The sequence below is a fragment of the Procambarus clarkii genome, chromosome 17, assembly GCF_040958095.1.
Source record: "Procambarus clarkii isolate CNS0578487 chromosome 17, FALCON_Pclarkii_2.0, whole genome shotgun sequence".
Lineage (NCBI taxonomy): Eukaryota > Metazoa > Arthropoda > Malacostraca > Decapoda > Cambaridae > Procambarus > Procambarus clarkii.
Genome location: NC_091166.1, coordinates 43,258,928 through 43,274,042, shown reverse-complemented (window position 1 = coordinate 43,274,042; position 15,115 = coordinate 43,258,928). Strand labels below are relative to the sequence as shown.

At 41.6% G+C, this 15,115-nt stretch overlaps 1 long non-coding RNA gene across 1 annotated transcript in view; it reads right to left on the bottom strand.

Moving 5' to 3' along the window:
• Window positions 1-15,115, bottom strand: part of LOC138365532 (uncharacterized) — a 565,144-nt gene that overhangs the window by 164,712 nt on the left and 385,317 nt on the right. The window contains exon 3 of the long non-coding RNA XR_011228904.1: window positions 7,322-7,374. This is a non-coding gene — a long non-coding RNA (uncharacterized lncRNA). The remainder of the gene's footprint in view (window positions 1-7,321; window positions 7,375-15,115) is intronic.

The window sequence follows — 15,115 nt, the reverse complement described above, 5'->3', positions numbered from 1 at the left end:
ATAGATCAGTGCAATACGCTAAACATAGATTAATATAATACCAAAACATATATAATTAATTAACAAATTCCCTAAACATTGCGAAGATTACTGTAATTTAGAAATAAGATTAATATTTACTCCTTAAGATCTCTGAGGTGTTGAACAGAATCTACGGGTTCACCATAGCCCGTGCTACGTGGAACTTTTTGTTCCAGGTAGCGAATCTTTAACAACAACGTTGAACAGAAATATGTTGATCACAAAACAAAGCAGCTTGGTGGTAGCTTGATACAGAAATCAGGAACCAGAAAGAAGGTCTGAATGCGCCACTCACCATTGAGATTCTGACGTTCATAACTCACCCCGTACTAAAGTGCCCTTATCCTAACCTACCAGACGACCCACAAACAGAAAACGGGACGTTATATCAATTTTGCGAGCAGTTACTATTTTCTTGAACGACAGTTTTTTGGCCTTACGTCAGAATGCGTCGTGCTGTGAGGAGGCAGCCCATCCTCGATTGATGAAGATTAAGCCACCCAAAAGGTGGCACAGGCACGAATAGCCCGTAAGTGGTGGCCCTTTTGAGCCATTACCAGTATCAAGAGCTGATACTGGAGATCTGTGGAGGTGCAACTGTACCCTGCGTGACGGGAGATGTCTCCCGTGAGCCCATCCTCCTCTTCTGGTAGTACTTATAGTAACGATGAAGACCATAGTATACATACCGACGTACAACGTAATTAGAAAGTACAAATCGGCACTATCGAATTTGGACAAACCGGAAAAGATGTTGATTGGCTGCGTTATACTTATGATCCTCTAACATTGAGCAAACATAGATGATGTCACGTGACAAATATATTACAAAATTTTGTTTTGTGATAATCCATAGCTGAAAAAAAGTTCCATGAAATACAAATTATCAGAAAAAATGTACATGGAAAAAAAAGATATACGTGAAAATATTACAAAAAGGTACAAATTTTTGTAGGTACAAAAATATTATTTTTGTTCCTATTGTTATTTTTGTTTTGTTTTACCTTCACGAAGCAAGACACAAACATTCAGAGATTCATAATTTTTTTACGAGTATTATTTAATGAAAAATTATAAGGATTTTAAACGTAACTTTTTCCACTGTCATAATGACCCAAAAGACAAAAATTAGAAGGATAAAACTCGTCATACGTAAAATTACACGAGAGAAGATCCTGCCAAGCAGCCCACAGTTTAAGGGGCGAGAATCCTCTTGAAGAAACACACGATAATACCCCTTAAGGAGCCCCAACCCCTGGAACCGGTTTTGTCGCAACTTTCCCCTCAGCTTGGGTTAACCGCGTCACCGATCCCGTCCTGGAGGCCGTTTGTAATTAAAAAGTCATTAATTACAGATCGTCAACAGATTAATTAAAGAATTTAATCCCCAGAGTTTCTTGCGCGGCGACAAAGAACAGAACATACGGACATTATGTTTTAAACATTTTCTCCAGGAATATGCCTTTTGAAGTCCCAATTTGGGACTTGTTTTGGAAAAGCTAATAACTTACGACTGAGAAAACACCTTAGAGAGAATAGCTGTGCTGTAAATTGCAACTGTTAAAAATGTCTATTCAATATATATATATATATATATATATATATATATATATATATATATATATATATATATATATATATATATATATATATATATATTTATATATAGATGATTATTTTCTTGTTAAGGGCTTCTAGTCCTCTGACTAGTGCTCTTACATCTTGGTTTAATTAGAAGAGGATTTCTCCAATTGTCATATTTGTTCATGGTTAATTAAAAAAAATTACCTGTAGAATGTATTATTATCAATTTACACAACGTTTCGAACCTACATGGTTAATTCTCAAGTGAAGAGACATGAGAGAACATATCGATTTATACTGCTTTAGATCAAGTACATACAAATAGGTGAAGAGAGTAGAGGTAAGAGGCATAGGTACCAATACCTACAAAGACTAATCAAGCGTAATGGGCATGGCGTTTTGGACAGTGAAAATTTATCGTTGGTCTTGTTCTCACTTTGAAGGAGAGCGAGACCTGAACGCGACCTGAACTAAATACGGACCCTGAACCCAGTATGCGTGCGCACCTGAACTAAATACGGACCCTGAACCCAGTATGCGCGCGTACCTGAACTAAATACGGACCCCTGAACCCAGTATGCGCGCGCACCTGAACTAAATACGGACCCCTAAACTCAGTATGCGCGCGCACCTGAACTAAATACGGGCCCTGAACCCAGTATGCGCGCGCACCTGCCTACACACGTCACTTCAAATCACAGCACAGTAATCTATGTAATGACTCAACTCTGTAATGACTAAAGTTATTATTATCCACTCTCTGGAGACTAATAACTAGATGCCTTGTGTTCTCTGAAACTCCTTGTCTCTTCCCGCCCCAGGACGTTCACAGTGATACTAGATACTAGGCAGGTGTGAGGGAGGCAGGTGTGAGGGAGGCAGGTGTGAGGGAGGCAGGTGTGAGGGAGGCAGGTGTGAGGGAGGCAGGTGTGAGGGAGGCAGGTGTGAGGGAGGCAGGTGTGAGGGAGGTAGGTGTGAGGGAGAGAGGTGAGAGGGAGGGCATGGAAGAGAAAGAGAGATCACGATATTCGGCGTGCAGACTAGAGCTTACGGAACAGGGAAGTAGAGAGGCACCAAGGGACAGAAGAAGAAAATAAGAGAATGGTGAAAGGGGAAGGAAGGAAGAGAAGGGGTCAGAAAAGTAGTAGTGGGTAAAGGAGACGGGGGGAAAGAGGAAGAATAGGAAAGGGAAGTGGGGCAGAAGAAACAGAAACGAATAAAACCACAAACTTTTTTGTCCTGGGTTCTCTTCCGCCCCGTCACCTACACCCTTGTCCTCTTCCCTTCGGCAAAATCCCCGAAGTAAAATGGGGAAAAATTTCCTTTCATTTTGTTGCCACGTTCGTGAGCTCTCCGATACACTGTCACCAAGAGAGAGAAATTATCATTACTTAGCCCGTGTCTCCAAGCATCGCCAGAGACTCCCGTCCCACCAAAGATTACTATCCCTGACGATAACCCTATCCATAGATGAATTATATGATAATTCGCGTAAACTATTAGAAAAAGGAGCGCGACTAACGTATAAAATAACCTTTCGCACTGAGGAAACCATCTTCCAAAAGGAGCAGAAGTTCGAGCCCCGCCAACGGATCCGGACAAAATTCCAAACTTCGAAAGTGTGGTTCGGGATTAGAAGAGAGATTTTCTTGTGGCATATTTTTGCTTTTTACGGTTGAGGACGATTAAAAAGAGTGAATTGATGCGCGGGACTCCTGTGTGTGTGTGTGTGTGTTTTCTAACTTGTAATTACGACCATGAATATTCCTAATTTGGGGGAGGATTGAGACCTACAGCCATCTATTGGAAAGTGAAATTGGGGGGGGGGGGGGGGAATACGACCATACATACAGCATTCATTACTATGTATTCCGGTTGACTACCGCATACGTTGTCATGTATTCTGGTTGACTACTGCATTCACTGTCATGTATTCCGGTTGAGTAGAGTGCCAGTGCCAAGCCTGGAGGTTACCAACTACGCCAGTAGTGGGTAGAGTGTGGTCGCGGGAACGACCGTGGTGGGTGGTTACGGGGGGACAGGTGTAATGCAGGTTGTTAATTGAGGTTGTAGGGAACACTTGTGGCTCATGGCTGCTGCTGAAGTGCTTGTGGGTTGTAGTAACGGTTATTACTACAGCTGTTGTTGTTGCTACAACCACTGTTGTTGTTGTTATTGGTGTTATTATTGCTACTACAACTATAATGACTACTATACAGGGGTTTTGCCAATCCATATCATCAAATATTTTTTTAACTGACGTACCAAAGTGTTTATTGATGTACACCTGTTGAGACTGGCCAGAGCTGTAACAACTCCTGCAAGGTTGTATATATATACAACCTCTGATTATGATTCTGGTTGTAATTTCCGTGGCGCTCTTTATGTGCATTACTCGTGATTGAAAGTTAAAAAAACCTTTTCTGTTTGTGGATTTTAGTGGTATTTGTGCGATAAATATGACTTGCATTTATTTTTGGATTTTGCATTGAATTTTTTGGATTGCATTGGATTTTTTTTTAGCTCTGCTTTTTGATTTTGTAAAGGGGGTTTTCACCTTTGAACAAATCCACAAGGGCCGTGACGAGGATTCGAACCTACGTCCGAGAGCATCCCAGACTGTTTGGGATGCTCTCGGACGTAGGTTCGAATCCTCGTCACGGCCCTTGTGGATTTGTTTATTTGATGCATCACGCTGTTGTGATTTCTGTGTGAAGTGGGTTTCACCTTTTTTTGTAGTGACTGGTACACTTAAGACTAAAAATCTAATGGTACATTGTAAGACAATGAAGGACATGTCACTTTCATTACCACGAGAATCATCTTTTGCGTGATGAAAACTTCTTCACACACACACACACATTGTGTGTGTGTGTGTGTGTGTGTGTGAGGTATTATCTGGGAGAGGAAATTCTTCAGGAGTCAGAGAAAGAAAAAGACTTGGGAGTTGATATCACGCCAGACCTGTCTCCTGCAGCACATATCAAGAGGATAACATCAGCGGCATATGCCAGGCTGGCCAACATACGAACGGCATTCAGAAATTTGTGTAAAGAATCATTCAGAACTTTGTATAACGCATATGTCAGGCCAATTCAGGAGTATGCAGCCCCAGCATGGAGTCCATATCTAGTCAAGCATAAGACTAAACTGGAAAAGGTTCAAAGATTTGCCACCAGACTAGTACCCGAGCTGAGAGGTATGAGCTACGAGGAGAGACTACGGGAATTAAACCTCACTTCGCTGGAAGACAGAAGACTTAGGGGGGACATGATCACCACATTCAAGATTCTGAAGGGAATTGATAGGGTAGATAAAGACAGGCTATTTAACACAAGGGGCACCGCACAAGGGGACACAGGTGGAAACTGAGCGCCCAAATGAGCCATAGAGATATTAGAAAGAACTTTTTTAGTGTCAGAGTGGTTGACAAATGGAATGCATTAGGAAGTGATGTGGTGGAGGCTGACTCCATACACAGTTTCAAGTGTAGATATGATAGAGCCCAATAGGCTCAGGAATCTGTACACCTGTTGATTGACGGTTGAGAGGCGGGACCAAAGAGCCAGAGCTCAACCCCCGCAAGCACAACTAGATGAGTACAACTAGGTGAGTACACACCCTTCGGGCTAGGTTTAGAAGCTCGACTCCCTAAAAAGAGTCAAACCGGAGGGGATTCGGCTGTGACCAAGCAGAAAATATTCCCAGAGGAGGGAAAACTCTTGGGCTGACGGCGTACGAAAAGGTGGTGTTTCAAGGCGTTGAAAGGGAAGGTTGAGTTTTGTGGGGACTGAGGTTACGTAAGTGGTTATGGTGGTAGCGACGGGTTGTAGTGGTAGTTATAGGTGTTATTGTGGTAGTTATAGGTATTGTGGTGGTAGTGATAGGTTGTGGTGGTAATTATAAGGGTGGTGGTAGTGATTGGGGTTTTTATTACAATTTTACAATTATATTTTTTTACAGATTACTAACTTGAGTACGACGGACTATTTTCCACGCTAATGTACGACAGGGAGTTACAGGGAGCCGGTGGCTGAGCGGACAGAACACTGGACGCGTGATCCTGTGGTCCCGGGTTCGATTCCGGGCGCCGGCGAGAAACGATGGGCAGAGTTTCTTTCACCCTGATGCTCTTGTTACCTAGCAGTAAATAGGTACCTGGGAGTTAGTCAGCTGTCACGGGCTGCTTCCTGGGGGTGGAGGCCTGGTCGAGGACTGGGCCGCGGGGACACTAAAAGCCCCGAAATAATCTCAAGATAACCTCAAGATAACGAAAGACTATTGAAAGCCTTCGCAATAACTATTTGCAACAGTACGCAAGACTATTATAAAAGTTTTCGTAATGCATGTATACAAAAACTATTTGACAACTAGTGTACGAAAATATATTTTACAAACGTGTACGAAATTCAACTTTACTCGCAAATGGACGAAAAATTTGTTTTACAAATAAGAGCAGGAAATTCTATTTTATAAGATGGTGCAACGATATATTATAACGTATATAATAGCAGAACGAAACCTTTTTCAGTCGTTTCGTTCTCTAGTACATGTTTGGCGCTCTGAGACCAGATTCACGAAGCAGTTACGCAAGCACATACGAACCTGTACATCTTTTCTCAATCTTTGGCGGCTTTGTTTACAATTAATAAACAGTTAATGAGCTCCGAAGCACCAGGAGGCTGTTTATAACAATAACAACAGTTGATTGGCAAGTTTTCATGCTTGTAAACTGTTTAATGAATGTAACCAAAGCCATCAAAGATTGAGGAAAGATGTACACGTTCGTAAGTACTTGCGTAACTGCTTCGTGAATCTGGCCCCAGGTTCGTAAGTGCTTGCGTAACTGCTTCGTGAATCTGGCCCCCCTGGCTTATACATCGTGGATATAGAACCATTCGGTTTAATCTACCTCGCCAGATTCGCTATAGTTTATGCTGGCTAATTCGACCACAGCACTTCAAATCCGCTTATTGAATAACGTGACTTGAACTAACTTGAGCCACTGAAACCTAATTTGACCTGACTTGGCCCAGCCACGCTATCAGGATGAGCCTATTGTTGTTGGCACACGGTACACCATCTACGGTAGAAACCGCATGTGACCTTATTTACAGTAATTATTGTGATCATCATACTTGATAGTGTCATTATCGTCACCAGGGGTCATCATAGTCATTGCTCTCAGTACATGACTATGATCGACATCGCCAGTATCATTATCATTAGTTTCAGTATCATGACCATGACATTATAGAAGAAAAAAACAATAACAATGATCGTTTTATCTATAAAATTCATTGTAAAGACACTGTTGATAATTATCACCAGAATAGAAGAGTCACCGTAGAAGTGCGGCCCAGCACCCAGGGGACAACAACGCCGCTACCAGCTTGCACACACACAACTGGCTCACAAATACCTGGCTAACTGAGGCAGATATATCTTGTCTGTTGCTGGTTGTGGCTCCATATCAATGAGATCAGTCACTGTGGCTCTGGACCCATGAATGAGCTCAGGTGATTGTGGCTCTGGACCCATGAATGAGCTCAGTAGCAGTGATTCTACACCCATGAATGAGCTCAGTAACAGTGATTCTACACCCATGAATGAGCTCAGTAGCAGTGATTCTACACCCCATGAATGAGCTCAGTAGCAGTGATTCTACACCCATGAATGAGATCCATTGTAAAATACATACAAACAGGTTACTCACCGCAGTAGTACCGAAGAGTGCCAGTTAGTGCCCTGATGATAGCAATCATTGACCTAAATGAGAGAAAAAAAGGTTGTAATACATTGTTACAAATAAGAGACAGTTTGCACATATATATATATATATATATATATATATATATATATATATATATATATATATATATATATATATATATATATATATATATATATATATATCAAAATAGTCGCGACAATTAATAATAAGTAATAAATGAATTACTGTCATATATTTACTAGGTAATGTTTCAGTGTTTTCAATTTGCAACTATGGCAAAGTAATTTCAGACCTAAATCTTGCTTTAGCAATGGAGATTTTACAATGCCTGATGGCAGTAACTAGAAGGAGATCTGAACACCAGCAGGCTTTCAGGCACACAGAGAGAGGCGGGACCAAAGAGCCGAAGCTCAACCTTGTGAGTAAAGGCCAACACAGCCAGACCCCCTCATCCAGAACCGCCATAGTCATCATCATAATATTCCTCATGTTAGACAATATCGTGATTATATTCATCAAACGTAAATGATCATATCTATCGTATCATCACAAACCATCATTGTTGCCTAATATGATCATATTCATCGTCTGCGTTATCAAGATCATATTAAGGCAATGGAAAGACCTTTTTTAAAACCCATATTCCCGTTCACAAAGTAACCGGAAGATAATAATAATAAAAAAATATGATATTTGAAGAGAAAGATGTGTCAAAAATGTTGCGAGAGTAAGTGAAAGCATTGACAATGGTCTGTAGTTGCAGACCACTAAACGAATCCTCTTTTTGTATTCTGGAACTACATATCTACCTTCTTCCATAAGGAGGACCAAATTCCTTGAAATAGACAGAGTTGGTACAGTCGTGTGAGAGACAGAGCCAGCAGGTTTGGTAATGTAGCTGTCTCTCTGTCTGTCTCTTGCTGTTTCTCTGTCTCTGTCTCTTTCATGTTTCTTGGTCCATGTCTGTCTCTATATTTCTCTCTCTGTCTGCGTGTCTCTCCTTGTCAATCTATGTCACCCTCTGTATCTGCCCCTCTCTGTATCTTTATCTGTCTGTCTCTCTCAGAATAGGTATGATAAGTCATCATCATCATCATTATCATCATCATCAGAATTTGCCTCATAATAATCTATAAATAAAATTAAAATGTACCTGTTCACTGTGATTAGTGTAGTAATCTGTTTGTCTGTGTCTGCCTCTCTCTGGGGGCTGAAGCAGCAGCAGCAGCAGCAGCTACCCCAGGCAAACGCCACCGGAGTGCTCGCAGACGGGCACATTTTGCAACATATGCAACACTCGTGGCCTATTTTGGGCACAGTTACTTCATCAAATCATTGAACCTGTTAGGGGTCACACTGTGTACCGTGTCTGTGTGAAGCTTGAATGGTCCCCCTGGCCAAGGTACCACGGTAGACTCTATCATCTCTCAAGGATTATAGACATTCGCAGTTTCTTCACTTGCAAAACTGCTGTTCCCTTTTCCCATGACGAATAAACAGGAATGAGCGTGGGCTCCACGATCCAGTTTTGAGTTCATTTCAGCTTGGATATAAATTAGTTTTTGCTTTTTCGTAGCAACACGTATTCTGCGTCTATTGTATTGTTTTGCTGTATTCTATGATGTATGTTCAGAAAATACAGGGCAGCAGCGGGTGGTTCTTATGTGATCAGGGTGGGGGGGGGAGGTCGTTAGGTGATAGGTCGGCCTCCCTATCAGGGTGATAGGGAGGTCGACGAATGATCCGGGAGGTGTTTACGAGAGCAAGGTGGTAAGGAAGAAGTCCTCATATGATCAGGGAGGTAAGGGGGGATTGCCCTCTCTCTTTAACCCCCCCCCCCCCTCCCTCTCTCTCCCTGCGGATCGATCTCAGCTACGCTGGCCAAGGACCCGTGTTCCACTAGTCGAAATGTGACGCCCGGCGGAGCCACCTCCTGCTTATTCAACTGCCTCTTCTACTGCACTAAACCCTATGAAGCTACCTTCAATTAGGCAGCGACGGATACAACGTGTACTTCCATTAATATCGCTGGATAAAGGTTTCAAAACTCTTAAAGAGTCTTCCATATCTCAAGTCATAACACCTTTTCTGTTCCTCCGTCGACTTGTGAATTACCCATAAGAAAAGGAAATCAGTGTAAACAAGAATACAGCAAAAATGGTTATGGTAGAAGTGAGGAGGAAGAGAGTAGCGAAGCACCGGCGGGACGAGATGTCGGAGGTAGCCAGCGATTTCCCCCGTCAAGCAGCTGACTACAGCGACATCGTCTCTCTCTTGATCTCCGCTACGGTAGCAAGAGCCTCCGCTACAGTAGCCTCCTCACACAACTAACTCGCGCTGAGTGTGGCTGCCAACCAACCAACCCCCCACCAAACCCCCTCCCACAGGTACTCAGTGCTCACACCTGCCCTTGCGCGTATTGCTGCGCTTCCGAACGTGGCGTAACTACCTCCAGGGCGCATGCGCTGATGTATTTTATCACATGACAACTTGGCCGCGATGCCGCTCAGTGCTGCTGCGGGATATGAGGGTCGTAGTGGTGGTGGCGGCGGCTGTGTGTGTACAGCTGCCGCCGACGACAGGTACACAGCGACAGGTGCAGCTGGGAGATCCCCGCACAGGAAGATATATGTAAATTTCTGAGCAAATCCACAAGGGCCGTGACGAGGATTCGAACCTACGTGTAAATGTAAATTTCTCCCCACTGACGTGACCCAGGTGTGAGACGATACTAAGAACATACTTATGTGGGAAAAAAATTCTATATACACATTTATATTAATGTATCTAGTGTTATTAATCAATATTAATATTTTTTTGGTCATATTTTGTTATTTTATGGAAAATTTATGTCTCAAAATGAGACTTCATCTGTTTATATCCCTTCTTATATGTTCTAATATTGGTTATAAACTTTATGTCTCAGCATAAAGTAATAAATGATGAATAAATGACACTTTACGGACTCCAAGGGAAGGGAGGAGAACTATCAGGGGGAAAGTGCCAAGCCATCACGACTATATAGCACTGGAAAGGAGTCAGGATAAGGATTTGGGATGGGACGGGGGGGGAAGGGGGGAGAGGAATGGTTCCCACCCACTTGGACGGTCGGGGATTGAACGCCGACCTGCATGAAGCGAGACAGGTCTGTCTTCTTGGACAGACACATGAACCGTAACCTCGTTAATACATACAGTTTGTGCCCTGACGAAGTACAGGGCACAAAGTTAATACGAAGTTCAAACTCGAACTTTTTAAAGTTGTTCATAAATTTCAGGCATAAATGTAATATATAAAGCACTGGTAACACTACTACTGTCGAGTACCGCTCCTGTGCCAGGTAAGTCCACTACGGGCTCACCATAGCCCGTGCTACTTGCCCCGCTCCTGTGCCAGGTAAGTCCACTACGGGCTCACCATAGCCCGTGCTACTTGCCCCGCTCCTGTGCCAGGGAAGTTACGGGCTCACCATAGCCCGTGCTACAAAGGAACTTGTTCTGAGTAGCTGAATACATAACAACAACAACAACAACTACTACTGAGACAGAGCTCCTGTGTACTCCAGAGAGCTATACCACTGTCGCTCTATAGCTCTATAGTGCAACTGTGCGTCAACCCACACCAGGACTCTAACCAGTGTTGCATTCCTGCCTTGCAAGCTTATAACTTGCAACTTGTGTAAAAGTTGTGTAAAAGATGATTTACCTCACTAGCGTAAGTGATTTACCTCACTAGCGTAAGTGATTTACCTCACTAGCGTAAGTGATTTACCTCACTAGCGTAAGTGATTTACCTCACTTACCTTACCTCATCTGTTTACGGTTTTTTGTTTTACGGTTTTTTAAAATGGTAGAGATTGGATGTTTGATAAATAGTGATCACGAGTAATTACTGTTAACTTATACCTATATTACAGGGACACAGGGACTGAACAAGGCAATTTGCTTGTTTTCTCGAATATTTCAATGCGAATCAGCCAATGAATGAATGAGCGGCGACGGAGTAATGTTCTTGACAATAATATAGTCTGAATGAAGCTGCTGTCGGCTGAACGCCTTGTGTCGTAGTTGCCATCTAATGAGTGACGACGGAACTGGCACCCTGATAAACCTTGAGAACATCGGCCTTGAACATGACAGTGGCAGTTCCAACCTGGACAAGTCGAGACTTAAGAAGAGTCACCAACCCGTTCTCTCTCTCTTTCTCTCTCTCTCTCTCTCTCTCTCTCTCTCTCTCTCTCTCTCTCTCTCTCTCACACTCACACACACATACGAGGTCTATGGGGCCTCACGGCTGAGTTAACAGCGCTTGGGATCATAGTCCTATGGGTCGATTCCCGAAAGAGGCAAAAAACAAATGGACAGAGTTTCTTTCACTTAATGCATCTCTTCACCTAGCAGTAAATTTGTACATAGTAATTAGACAGCTGCTACGGGCTGCATCCTGGGAGATGTTGAGCGAGAGAAATATATAGTAGATATGATAGAGGGAAAAATATGTCGGAAGTCAGCATTAAGCACCCGACAGTTAGAAAGGTGGGGTCCAAGAGCTAACAGCTCTATCTTGCAGGCACAAATAGTAAATACACCCATACACACACACACACACACACACACACACACACACACACACACACACACACACACACACACACACACACACACACACACACACACACACCTCTAGACCTCTATGTATTACTACTGTCATATATAGGCTCGTTATATATATATATATATATATATATATATATATATATATATATATATATATATATATATATATTATATTTCTACTATATTACTTCTGTTATGTATATATAGGCTCGGCGACTCGGGAAGTCTGCACCACATGGTGATGTAGACTAAATATAAACAGCCATCAAAACTATTTACATACTTTGCGTCATTATGTATTTGCATGGGGGAAAAAATCAGAGATAACTTTATCAATGGTGATCAAGAAATGTGTAAGTACTTAATTCATATTGATAGAAATATCTTTATTTCTTCTGCACTAATATAAATCCTTATTTCGTCTGCACTAATATAAATCCTTATTTCTTCTTCACTAATATAAATCCTTATTTTTCCTGCACTAATATAAATCCTTATTTCTTCTTCATTTATATAAATCCTTATTTCGTCTGCACTAATATAAATCCTTATTTCTTCTTCATTAATATAAATCCTTATTTCTTCTGCACTAATATAAATCCTAGCCAAGTATATAAAGTTTGCTTACTAATGTGTGGACATGACTGTAAAGCTGCCGTCCAGTTGGGTGGACCCATTACATATAATAAATCCCTTAAAACCCATTATATACACAAAATTCTTCATACAACACCTAACATCAACAGCATACCCCCAATACAACACCTAACATCAACAGCATACCCCCAATACAACACCTAACATCAACAGCATACCCCCAATACAACACCTAACATCAACAGCATACCCCCAATACAACACCTACAATATAATCCCTCGTAACAACTATAATATAACCCCCTCATAACACCCAAGACCTACAATATATTCACAATGCCTGACACTTTCAATTCCTCACACCAGGTTACCTTGAGGTTACCTTGAGGTGCTTCCGGGGCTTAATGTCCCCTTGGCCCGGTCGTTGACCAGGAATATCCTCCTTGGCTATTACACACAACCACGACTTCACCTAGAACCCACGCTTTCCCATACAACCCACGCTTTCCCATACAACCCACGCCTGCCCATACAACCCCCACATTTACAGCCCACAGAGCACTTCCTTTCCTAAACATGTTACTTAACAGTCGACAAGTATGCCTGCCGTCCAAGGAAAGAATAATTAAAGGCGTATAATTAACCTATGGTTTAACCATGGATGTAACGCAGCAAAACGCATTAACAGGATGGCAGGGAGAAATTACGAGAATAACAGGACAACGGTAGGAAGATGTATCAGAGGACCAGAAATAAGTACGTTAGAGTGGGAAGAGAAGAAGAGAAGTAATTTGAAAACAGCATAGCAGACAAGACAATGATTCATCCTAAGAAACCCAACCTACAGATCTGAAAATAAAAGATGTGACGACGACGTTTCGGTTCGTCCATTATCAAGTTCATTATCCATTATAGCGGTTCTATAGCATCAACTTGAGGAAAATAATAGTTACGGAACAGGTACTGAAAATGAGGAGAGGGGAAAACACATTTGCAGAGAATTACCAGAGGTGTGTGTGTGTATGGAGCACCACGATAGATTCCAAGATATCTTTACGATAGAGCATAAGATTGAGAAACAGGCAGACGTGACAGGAAAGATGCTACTTACCGGCTACTTAAAATGCTATGCTACTTTTGCCCGAAACGCTATGCGTATTAGTGGCTTTAGGTATTGTATGTACCAGCTCTATCTATAAATCTAACATTTTGTTTGTAACTCATCACCTATGTATGTACTTTTACCTGAATAAAAATTTGAGTTTTGAATTTTACTGTGGATATGGGTATTCCTAAGTAGTATAAGAAAGGCTGAGTAGGCTTCTTCCTCTCAATGTTTACCAATGGCACAAAAATTGCGGGGACAAATACGATGGAGCACTGCAAGAAATTATAGGATGACCTAGACAAGGAATGGTGCATAAAAATAGTGGCTACTAAAGTTCAATTTAAATTAATGAAACTGGGAATCAGGAGGTTGGACACATGACACCAAATGGGAGCGAAAACCCTCCTCTAATGAGACATACAAAGACCTGGAGGTTGATATCACACCGAACCTCGGGCCAGATTCACGAAGCAGTTACGCAAGTACTTACGATCGTGTACATCTTTCATCAAACTTTGACGGCTTTGGTTACATTTATTAAAAAGTTTACATGTATGAAAACTTCCCAATCAACTGCTGTTAGTGTTATAAACAGCCTCCTGGTGCTTTCGAGCTCATTAACTGATTAATAATTGTAAACAAAGCCGCCAATGATTGAGAAAAGATGTACAGGTTCGTAAGTGCTTGGGTAACTGCTTCGTGAATCTGGCCCCTGACTCTCGAGGCCAATATCAAACGAATGCACCGTGGAGAAATGCCCGACAGACCACTGGAACATTATCTAGCACAGTGCAGAGTTACAAACCCATTAAGATTTCAAGTTAGATTCAACAGAACAGAAGATGTTAAATACATTGGGCATAATCTTACTGAAGCGACCATACGAGTCATAAATACTCATATTCCGCCCAAGTAAAACAGAAACAAGTAACACTTAGTGGGCCAGCTAGAGGCTTAAGGCCCGCGGAGGAATATCCCTACAAAAAAAAAATAATAATCAAACAATATCATTAACTGGATATAAAAGGCTAATTAAAATATGAACTCATTAGAAATATAAATTAAGAGTTATTCAGGACCTTGCACGCCATATATATCAAACCAATTTTGAAATAAGCGACGCCAACTTGCAATCGTTATCTTGTTATACGCAAAACGAAGCTAAGGAAGATTTACAGGTATACCACTAGACTGGAACCAGAACTGAAAGATAGAATGTGCAAGGAATAAAAGTTTATGTTACTGAAAAAAAGAGGTGAAATAGGGAAGACATACTTGATTAATACATTGAAAAGTCTCATTGAAAGAGATACATCAATCAATGAACAGATAATTTTATATCGTAAGTACACGGGAACACACGTGGAAACTAAATACCTGATCTATATAAACATTAAAATAAAAATATTATCAAGAGCGGTAAACAAAATAGAATGCATAGAGTAGCAAAGGTAC